The sequence below is a fragment of the Schistocerca cancellata genome, chromosome 6 (assembly GCF_023864275.1).
Source record: "Schistocerca cancellata isolate TAMUIC-IGC-003103 chromosome 6, iqSchCanc2.1, whole genome shotgun sequence".
NCBI classification, from domain to species: Eukaryota; Metazoa; Arthropoda; class Insecta; order Orthoptera; family Acrididae; genus Schistocerca; species Schistocerca cancellata.
This window is the reverse complement of record NC_064631.1, coordinates 701045533-701052951: the sequence shown is the minus strand read 5'-3', so window position 1 is coordinate 701052951 and position 7419 is coordinate 701045533. Positions and strand designations below refer to the sequence as shown.

The window sequence follows — 7419 nt, the reverse complement described above, 5'->3', positions numbered from 1 at the left end:
CTTTATTCGTCAACTTCCGCGGGCTACGCGTGAAACTTGCCCGCACGCGTTCAACCGTTTCTTCTCTCACTGCAGGCCGACCCGTTAATTTCCCCTTACAGAGGCATCCAGAAGCTTTAAACTGCGCATACCATCGCCGAATGGAGTTAGCAGTTGGTGGATCTTTGTTGAACTTCGTCCTGAAGTGTCGTTGCACTGTTATGACTGACTGATGTGAGTGCATTTCAAACAAGACATACGCTTTCTCGGCTCCTGTCGCCATTTTGTCTCACTGCGCTCTCGAGCGCTCTGGCGGCAGAAACCTGAAGTGCGGCTTCAGCCGAACTAAACTTTATGAGTTTTTCTACGTATCTGTAGTGTGTCGTGACCATATGTCAATGAATGGAGCTACAGTGAATTTATGAAATCGCTTCAATCATTTGTAATAGCCCTGTATATGTGTGTTATTCATGAAACGCTTGTTAATATCACCCATTGCGTACAGCACTTATGTCGTCAATGACAATAAAACCGTACATCTGTCCTCACAAACTATCCTTACTGATGTGATTACATTGACTGAAAGACTTTTCACTACTGACATGTCATCCTGCAGCTCACATCTGCAGCCTCATGTTCGGTATGCTGTATTCGACAACAGCCAGTAAACACTATGTAACAGCTATTTTACTCTCTTCTCCTAAGAGTTTTAAAATAATTTCGATATGTTACTTACATTTCATACATAGCAATGTACGACGTCAAATGTACCAATCATAAAACAGCATTTTTCACTTTAAACTCTTCAAAAATGCAGGATTAGTAGTTTCAAAATTAAAAAATAATTGCGACAACTACAAAAATAGAGCAACTTAATTATCATAAGGCTAAGTCTTAAAGACACAATTTTTTTATGTTATTCACCAACCAGCAAAAGAAACGGATACAGCTTACTTTACTTACTTCAATCAATATTTTAGAGGTTCAGTAGATGAATCGACATTTGGCCCTCTCCATTTCGTTGCACAGTTGGCCCTATGTCTACAGGTCTCGCCACCTCCCTGCACTACGGCTTGCATTTCAGAAGCATACCCTCCTACCCTAATCTTGTACTGATTTTATTTCAATCAATTTGTACACAAGTTTCTCTTTCTATGAACTTAGTGCTAGCATCTGCCTGGCGTCTTTGATAAATTACTAATACTGATGAGTGCAAATGGGTCAAATTGGAAAAGGCCGGGAGATACGGGAAGATTTCCGTTAGATTACATCATGGCCAGGAAAAGATTCCAAAATCAGATAGCAGATTGTAAGTAGTACCCTGGAACAGATATAGATTCAGATCACAATTTAGTAATGATGAAGCGTAGGCTGAAGCTCGAGATGCTACGGAGCTAGTCAGGTAGAATCAGTGCGCAACGAAGTGGGATAAGAAAATACTAAGGAATGAAAAGATATGCTTGAGGATCTATGAGGCTGTAGACACTGCGATAAGGAATAGCTTAAGCAGTTCGATTGGAGAGGAATGGACATCTCTAAAAAGGGCAATCACAGAAGTTGGAAAGCAAATCGTCGGTACAAAAAGGTAACCATGGGTAGCACAAGAAGAGGTTTTGTCTCCTGCCTGCATAGGCGGCGCGTGGGTCTGTTACTGTGAACTTCTTCTTAAATATAGGCAAAACTTGAAGGAAGCGAGCAGGAACAGGGGGGGGGGGGGGGTGAAGCACTTCGGTACTGGAAGTAACTTAAACACTTTTAATAGAGTCAAAACACAAGTAAATATCAAATGCATGGAAAAGAAATGAAGTCCCATGCTTCTTTACGGAGCGTAGGGGAACGATGCGGGAGACCCGCACCGCCTTACTAGGCAAGGTCCTAATGGAGGTGGTTTGCCGTTGCCTTCCTCCGACCGTAATGGGGATGAATGATGATGATGAAGACGACCCAACAACACCCAGTCATCTCGGGGCAAGAAAAATTCCTGACCCCGTCGGGAATCGAACCCGGGACCCCGTGCTCGGGACGCGAGAACGCTACCGCGAGACCACGAACGCGGACATGAAATGCTTACATAATTTTGACTAGGATGAATAGGTAGGTGTGAAGCCGTAGGCAATGTCTAATCCTGTGAAGTTACAATGAATGTTCTGTGTAATATCAAAGCTAACAAATACTCGTTGCTGTCCAAACTTTAACTGAACGTAACTAATACAGAGTCTCAATAGCAAGCTAGCCCACGCGGTAGCAGAAGCGATATATCCAGGCCGTCTGCTCTTGATCAAGTGAGGCAGAAGTGAAGACGGCACTGGCTGAGCTACACAGCGTCGCCTAGAGGACCTTGTGGTTGGCGTCGCTAGTCTTCTCTCGTAGTGCCCACTTACGAGAGCGTGCACCTACGTTGTGGCATCGTAACTATCGACGCCACTTTAAGTAATTCAGCTGACCGTCGAAAGAAGGACGTATAAAACTTTTCATGGAAATTCAGAAATACAGAAACACAAGCCACTTAGAAATGAAATAAATAGGAAGAGAGGGGAAGCTGAGGCGAAATGGCTGGATGGAAAATGTGGAAAAATCGAATAAAATGATCTTCCGAAGGACTAAATTAGCACATACAAAAGCCAACACAACGTTCAATGAAATTAAAAGCAAGGGAGGCAACATTAAGGATGCATTGAGGATTCCACTGTTAAATGCCGATCAGAGAGTAGATGGGTGGAAAGAGTGCATTGAAGACCTCTATGACAGGGAAGATTTGTCTGATGTGACAGAAGAAGAAACAGGAGTCGATTTAAAAGGGTAGAGGATCCAGTATTAGAATCAGAGCTTTGGAAGACTTAGGATCTAATAAGGAAATAGGAATAGATAACGTCCCATCAGAATTTCTAAAATCATTGGGAAAAGTTGCAACAAAGCTGCTATTCAGGATGATGTGTAGAATGTGTGTGTCTGACGATATACCACCCGACTTTCGGAAAAACATCATCCACACAATTCCGAAGATTGCAAGTGAGAGAGCTTAACAGCTCATGCATCCAAGTTGCTGTCAAGGGCAATATACAGCAGAATGGAAAAGAATGTGCTAGATCAAAATCAGTTTGGCTTTCAGGATAGATAGCCGGCCTCTGTGGCGCAGCTTTTCTAGGCACTTCAGTTCGGAACCGCGCAGCTGCTGCGGTCGCAGGTTCGAATCCAGCCTCGGGCATGGACGTGTGTGATGTCCATAGGGGACTGATGACCACAGATATTAAGTCCAATAGTGCTTAGAGTCATTTAAATTCAGGTTGCGGTTGATAACGGACGCAAAAGTTAAGAAAAATCAAGACACGTTCATAGGATTAGTCGATCTGGAAAACGCGTTTGTTAATGTCAACATGTTCAAAATAGAAATAGAGATAAACTCCAGAAAGAGATTTTCACTCTGCAGCGGAGTGTGCGCTGATATGAAACTTCCTGGCAGATTAAAACTGTGTGCCCGACCCAGACTCGAACTCGGGACCTTTGCCTTTCGCGGGCAAGCGCTCTACCATCTGAGCTACCGAAGCACGACTCAGGTCCGGTACTCACAGCTGTACTTCTGCCAGTATCTCGTCTCCTACCTTCCAAACTTTACAGGAGCTCTCCTGCGAAACTTGCAAAACTAGCACTCCTGAGAGAAAGGATATTGCGGAAACATGGCTTAGCCACAGCCTGGGGGAGGTTTCCAGAATGAGATTTTCACTCTGCAGCGGAGTGTGCGCTTATATGAAACTTCCTGGTAGATTAATACTGTTTGCCCGGCCGAGACTCGAACTCGGGACCTTTGCCTTTCGCGGGCAAGCGCTCTACCATCTGAGCTACCGAAGCACGATTCACGCCCGGCACTCACAGCTTGTCGGTAGCTCAGATGGTAGAGCGCTTGCCCGCGAAAGGCAAAGGTCCCGAGTTCGAGTCTCGGTCGGGCACACAGTTTTAATCTGCCAGGAAGTTTCAGAGATAAACTGTTGGGAAAGTGGAGGGGGGGGGGGGGGAGGAATAGATGACGTGTACAAGAACCATGAGGAAACAATAAGAGAGGATGACCAAGAAGGAAGAAGATTAAAAATGGTTGAAGGCCATGATGTAACAATGACGGAAATAAAGAGAAGGTGGAAGAGTGGATTTAAAATTCGTGGTGAAAGGGTATCAAGAGTCGCTGATGGCATTGCTCTCCTCAGTGAAAGTGAATAAGAATTAGAGGATTTGTTGAAAGAAATGAAAAGTCTACTGAGCACAGGATATGGTTTGAGAGTAGATCGAAGAAAGACGAAAGTAATGAGAAGCAGCAGGAATGAGAACACCGCAAAACCTAATATCGCAATGGGGATTACGAAATTGATGATGTTAAAGAATTCTGTAACGTAGGCAGCAAAATAACCCATGACGGACGGAGCATGGAGGGGACGAAAAGCAGACTAGCACTGGAAAAAAGGTCACTGATGGCCAAGAGAGGTCTACTAGTATCAAACACAAGCCTTAATTTGGCGAAGAAATTTCGGAAAAGGTACGTTTGGGGCACCACGTTGTATGGTAGTGAAAGATAGGATATGGATAAACAGAAAGGGATTGAGATGTAATGCTACAGAAAAATGTTGAAAAGTAGGTGGACTGATAAGGTAAGAGATGAGGAGGTTCTCCGTAGAAACGGCGAGGAAAGGAATATATGGAAAACACGGACAAGATCAGTATGGTAGGACATCTGTTAAGACGTCACGGAATAACTTCAGTAGTACTAGAGAGCGCTTTAGACAGTAAAAAGTGTATAGGAAGACAGAGATTGGCAAACATCCAGCAAATAACTGAGGACGTAGGACACAAATGCTACTCTGAGATAAAGAGGTTGTCGCAGTATAAGAATTCGTGGCAGGCTGCATCAAACCAGTCAGGAGACTTCAAAAAAATCGTTGTACCTGTGTTGCTTGCTATGTTGGACGTGGTAATAATTGGGAACCTGAACGTACTTCCAATTGATAATAATCATTTCGTGTTACCTGTAGCGTTTCCATTACAGTAAACTTTACAGAACGCTGAGTATGACTTCTTTAACTTAGCCTACATTGACAGCTGCAGCATCGATACTAATCTTCCAATGGATAATTACTTGTTCATGACGCAGTTTTAAATGGAAGCGAAACTGTCCTATAACAGAATGAAGGCATCTATGATTTTTTTCCGAACACATAACTGACAGTCGATATTAGCTAGTTTTGCTAATGCAAAAAACTTTTTTGATATCCCATTCTACATTTCACATCATTGTTTCTAAAATCGTCAGTTATTTTAGCCCTCAAACAGCAAAATTACTCCACTGATTTTTATGTTTCAAGTCGTAATGGACTGAGCGACCATCAGCCACAGGGTATTTGAAGAACTGCCGTATATGACGACCAACTGTTTCGGCGAGATGTGGCGTTTGGCAACAGTATAGACACGATATCTGGGCAGCCTGTTACAAGCAGCTGTGGAGTTAATACGGCAGCTCGTTGCGGGTTAACCGACCTTGAACGTGAGATGATAAATACTGCAGGATGCGTAGCATATCAGAGATGAGATAAAAATTTTGTTTCCTATGTTATCAGTATCTAGAATCTGATCGCAGAGATAATTCCATTCCCACAGACTGCTACACATAAAGCCTCAAGTCTTTGACGAAATAACATCCCGTCGCCTCGGCAGAACGGAGAGATATGAATGTGAAGTGTCAGGAAGTCATTTACATTAGGTCAGTCAGACCACAAGTGCGTCACAACTGACTGCGCCCCTTTCGCACACCAAGACGTTTAGACACTTCATGTATTATTTTCTGAGCGTCAAGTAACTTCACTTGTCTACAAACATTACTTCTGTTATAATTTGCCTAGTGTCCATCTTAGAAATAAAATCTTACTGTCCTGTGTGAAGAGCTGTCAATGGCAGGCGAATAAAGTCTATTTGTGGTTTTGATGGACATAGAGCATATGAGTAGCCCTGAGTGTGATATTGACATCAATGTCAGGATTCTAAGTGAATTATACCACCTTAGTAATGAACAATATCTTCAACATGGTGGACAAAATATGAGGCTCTTTGCTGATGACGCTGTTACTTACTTTCTTTAAATTTTGTCTTTGAATGAAGAATTCGCCTAGATTTGGACAGAATATCTATTTGATATCATTAATGACAGTTTCCTTCAAATGTAGACTGAGTTTTGTTAATACTTACGGTAAGTGAAACATTCCACTTATATGCACATGGAGTATAAATGGTCCCATCGATTATATACCTATGGGTACCTTCGCAAAATGACCTGAAATCGAACGGGCACATCAGGTGAATTTTAGGGAAGACGATAGATCGACTAAGATTTTTTGAGAGTGGATCTGGAGAAGTGCAGCGTACAGAATCCTAGAGCCAACGACTCTTTAGAGCCAATCGAGTGTTGGGCATCACCACCAGGCCTCATTAAGGACAGATACGCCAGATATTTAGAAGCGTGCTGCTAGATTACACAGCGTTCGATCCGATCGGCGCGGCAGTGTCGATCCATCTGCGAGAGAAACAGAGAATCGAATGACAATCAGTGTACCCTGCGCCAGGCGCTGTATGGCGGTCTAAGAAGTACGAGTATACAAGTAGATCGGTTTCGCAACCAAATAGTTCCCAGAAATCGAAAGACCGGTAATTTGATCCTTTATAGTTGTACGAAGAGGAAATCACGTGCTAACTGGAGCGGCGGTCATTTGCAATTTACGAGAGGAAACAAGAAAGTTTTTGCCCTATTTTTTATAACCAAATTAAGCCTGTAAATGCGAAGTCAACATTTCCATTCCCAGTGCTGAACCTTTCTTGGTTCGTGGCGGGCTTATATGCCGGTAGCTGCATAGCACGGCGCTGCTTTCAGTTGTTAACACTTTCGTTGCCACTGTAATTGGCCTTGCGTTGCCACGTAACCAATTACTTTTTTTTAACAGAATGTCAAACTGTATTGCTAAAAGTAATATAAAATGTATTTATTTAATACGTAAAAGGTAAAATTTACTCTGCCGGCCGGAGTGGCCGTGCGGGTCTAGGCGCTACAGTCTGGAACCGCGTGACCGCTACGGTCGCAGGTTCGAATCCTGCCTCGGGCGTGGATGTATGCGATGTCCTTAGGTTAGTTAGGTTTAATTAGTTCTAAGTTCTAGGCGACTGATGACCTCAGAAGTTAAGTCGCATAGTGCTCAGAGCCATAAAATTTACTCTCGTGGATCAAGTTTTTTCTGGAGCGCACTAAGGCGTTAGTGGTATAACTGGTCACATTCTGTAGCGGGTAGCCATAGACGCGCTACTGCGTCTCGTTTATTTTTCCTGAAAATTGTGACAGTTCAAAATTTTTATCTTATATTCAAAAATAAAACGAAACATCCTACTGACAAACGTCATATTTATTGAACCAAAACT

At 43.1% G+C, this 7419-nt stretch overlaps 1 non-coding gene across 1 annotated transcript; it reads right to left on the bottom strand.

Moving 5' to 3' along the window:
• Positions 1–3751: 3751 nt before the first annotated feature.
• Trnas-cga (transfer RNA serine (anticodon CGA)) lies at positions 3752–3826 on the bottom strand. The gene has a single exon. It is a non-coding gene; the product is annotated as a tRNA-Ser (tRNA).
• Between the last annotated feature and the right edge of the window lie 3593 nt (positions 3827–7419).